General features: G+C 30.1%; 1 non-coding gene across 1 annotated transcript; it reads left to right on the top strand.

Annotated features, from left to right (window-relative positions):
* The first annotated feature begins 3,111 nt into the window (after positions 1-3,111).
* TRNAM-CAU (transfer RNA methionine (anticodon CAU)) lies at positions 3,112-3,196 on the top strand. Its single transcript is given in 2 exon segments — positions 3,112-3,149; positions 3,161-3,196. It is a non-coding gene; the product is annotated as a tRNA-Met (tRNA).
* The last annotated feature ends 783 nt before the right edge of the window (positions 3,197-3,979 follow it).

The raw sequence follows: 3,979 nt of genomic DNA, 5'->3' as shown, positions 1-3,979 counted from the left end.
TTTTCTTCTCCATAATATATATTTTGATATCTTCTTTTTAGTTATAACGACGTTACTCTGGTTTATCTAATTATTTATGTAATAATCAAAGATTTAATTATTTCTTAACTATACTATATCTTATCAAGGTATATATATATTAGTTAACCAGATAGTGTGATTGATTTCTATTAAGTTTTAGTTAGTATAATGGTTGAATTTAAAGAATCTCAAAAAGGTCTTGATTGTATTAGAAATGAACTTTTATTTAATACTGAATCTTACATTTTCAATCAAAAAATTTAAAAAAAAAATATTTAATACTGTCTTCTGTCATCATTAGAAATATATATTCGATATTTTAATGCTTTTTATCTGTGATCCAAATTTTGGGTGATTTAAAGATAAATTATCTTAATTCCCTAGAGTATATTTAGTAATATGCAGATTATGTCAAAACTATACAGTTGTTTGATAAGTTTCATACAGTTTGTTTTATCATTTCCCATGTTCTCGTTTGAGTTGGTCTCTTGTTCTCTTCCTCCTGCTTGTCTCTGTAGGTTTCGTGTGATTCATACACTGATGACAGTTTTATATATTTTCACAATGAAATTAATTAATTATACTTTCAGTATCAACTTAAATGCATATATCTATATATTTTTTCTATTGAATAATGGGACTTGTTCCTTATTCTCACATGCTAACATGTACTTGAACCTTTCCTTTAATCATTAGCTTACTGGAAAGCTATGGACGGACGGACAAAAGAACAGTCTGGATTTTAGAATTACATTCTTTTTACAATTTAGATTTTTCATATACTTATATAATTCTACATTCGAAGATTTATTTCCGAATAATTATTGGGCATAATTTCGTGATGCCATAATCTTATTTGGGTATATTATCATAAAGAATGACATGTCTATAGCTAACTGACAACCCGATGTTCATATTTCACAAATAAATATATATAGGCACTCAATCATATTGTCAAAAACGATGTAAAGTGTGTATGTGTGTCAAATATCATATATTTATTTTAAAGATTAAGCCAAACAGATTTTGTTAATGAGTCTTCATGATTAGTGGAAGTCCATTATTCTTTCCACCAAACCATATAAGAAAAATTAATCAAAATATTGACGAAGACGCTCTTGACTTTCGGATAGATCCCTTTTAAAGATTTCTCATCCTCCATATTTACAACTCCATATTTACAACTATGAAACTATGATTGTTTTGATCATGTAGTCATGTTATATATCAGCCATAATATATTTAAAAACATGGTCTTTACTTATTCCTTATTTTTTTATTTTTTATTTTATTTTTTTGTCGTCTACTTATTCCTTATTTAAATGCTTTATATATATGGTTTCAAGCCACGTTAGTTGGTGTATAATCCAAATTTTTCATTCTCAGATTATATGAGTCGACGACTCTAATCACACTAATATTCTCTTAACATGACCTCATATATATATACATATCACCCGGGGATTATATGACTATAATAAAATATAAACGTTTGACATAGATGAAATGTTGACATTGTTGTTACTTCTTAGTTCTGAGTTCTGACCATTGAGTTGTCTAATTTGTTATGATCTAAATTGTTTATGCGAAGTTCTTCGCATATATAAGCTAAGTGGCCCTACTAGCCATTAAAATTTTGAAATGTATACTATTTTCATTAATAAAAAATACTTTGGCATGTAAAATATATAACTGAGAAATTAAACGATGCAAACAAAACCTTGCCGTTTCCATATTCGTTACATAATGAAAACATGATATTGGGTCTGATTGGTAACGTATAGAAAGCTGTACCAAAAAGCTGTAAGCTTTTAGTGAATAGTGCAAAGCTGTAAGAAAAAATTGTACATAAAAGCTGTATAAAAAAACTGAGAGTAAAGTTTTTGGTAAAGTTTTTGTGATCGGTAAATATTAAAACTGTATATTTGTAAAGTTTTTAAAAACTGTTACCAATCAAACCCATTGTTGTTAAAAAGTAATATGCATAACTATAAAAACATTTGACGCCGTCAGAAAAAAAAAAAAAAAAAAAAACATTAAACTGTATATTTAGTCGAATATCCTAGACCCCTAGCTAAAAAGAATCATAGTAACGCTTTCTATTAACATTTTTCTTCTCAAGCAGCGCTTTCTATTAACATATCGATTGAATTGTCTAACTATCTTGGTCTTCAAAATAGTACATTCTATATATGTGCTAATATAAGTTCTTTATATGGGTGTAGACTTGTAGTGTAGTTTGAACAGGAAGATAGAAGTCATAAATTACATGTTGTAAAGTATTACATGAGATGAGCTCATTGCAGAGCAGCTTTGATAGACGCACGCACGCACGACCATCCTTATTCCTCATCATCATTTCTAAACCCCTTTTTCGCTTTTCTTATATATCCACCAAGTCCACCCTATATGCCGAATTTTTATCCTTATAATTAATTGGTATAATAGAACTATTCGATTTTGTGTATGTGATAACCAAGCTAATATATATTGCTTAAAATGTGTACCAACGCGAGCACACAAATATCCATGCCTGCTTATTCATCCATTTCTTAACGTACTACTATATATACTTAATCAAATATAGACTTCTTGCAAGTCTTTGGATATTCTTGAAAGGTTATGGACCAATAAATATTTAAAACGAAAACACAGATTGTTGTTTTGTTTATAGTTTCTATAAACTGGGGTTAATAAAAAAAAATCAAAAAAAGGAGACAGACAGACAGGTAAAGCAAAGTGGAGCCAAGGCAACGTGGCAAAGAGGAGAGACAGTTAGAGAGATTCCGATGAACTGTCTCGAGCTCCCCTTCCACGTGGACTTACTGTCACGCTTCAACTGCTTTCTACTTCGTTGTCTTCTCTTGACTTGTGTTTGCAAAAAAATAGCCTCGTCCGTCGATCACTGATTTTAAAAATACCAATCTTTACAAACATTCCAATTTATTTGGATTCAATCGTATATAAATAACATAGGCGTGATAAAGAAAAGCAAATAAACCTTGAGAAGACCAAAAAATATAACCTATGCAGCTATGCTTAACTAATTTTTGAAAGTTATTAATATAGAGTTTGAAAGAAAAGACATCTGGGGTGGTGGCGCAGTTGGCTAGCGCGTAGGTCTCATAGCTACTGAGTGATCCTGAGGTCGAGAGTTCGAGCCTCTCTCACCCCAATCCGTTTTTTATATCAAGCCCCACTAATTTTCCCATGTGTACTTATTACACAGAGGGACTACTAAATTTTGGGTTTTCTTTTTCATGAAACGAAAAAACCCATCCATTATATTATAAAAATTGGGCCTCTCAGAAGCCCACCAAGTTCGAAGGTTTTTTTTCTCTTCACAAATGACGAAGTGGCGCTTATCCATCAGTCATGTCATGGTCATTAAGGCGTCATGAAGCAATTATAAAAATGAAAGAAAGATTAAAAGCATGAGGATATTGGTACCCATCTAAATCACTTGAAAACTCCAATTCATTAGTCATTATCTCTCTCTCTTCAATTCTCTCACATGTTCGTTCCCCTAAGTTTTTCCATACGTATAAATTCGTCCCTACAACTTTCTTATACACGTTTAAAGGGAAAGCCGTCACACCCCAAACTGGTCAAAAATTCAATCCTCGGTATATATATCCCTACGAAAACAAATCTTCGATAATTTATTCGTTTTAAAATCTTTCAGTTCCAGTTACTTTAAGGTCCTGAATGTTTTGTAGTTTTTAAATAGTTTTTAGTTTTTGGCTTTTAGTTTTTGGTTTTTTAAGTTTTTGAAATTTGGTGTAGATTTTAGTTTTTGCAAAAACTTAACTGTAACTTGATTTGTTTTTGGTTTTTGTATATAACTATTTTTAAAGGGTTTTATTGAATTTATTATAGTTTTTATATTAGAACAAAACAAAAAAAGAAAAAAAAAAGTTACCTAATATTTTCCTAAAAACTCACAAAATAGAATTGA

The sequence above is a fragment of the Camelina sativa genome, chromosome 7 (genome assembly GCF_030686135.1).
Source record: "Camelina sativa cultivar CO46 ecotype springtype chromosome 7, ASM3068613v1".
Taxonomy (NCBI): Eukaryota; Viridiplantae; Streptophyta; class Magnoliopsida; order Brassicales; family Brassicaceae; genus Camelina; species Camelina sativa.
This window is presented reverse-complemented; position numbering and strand designations above follow the sequence as displayed.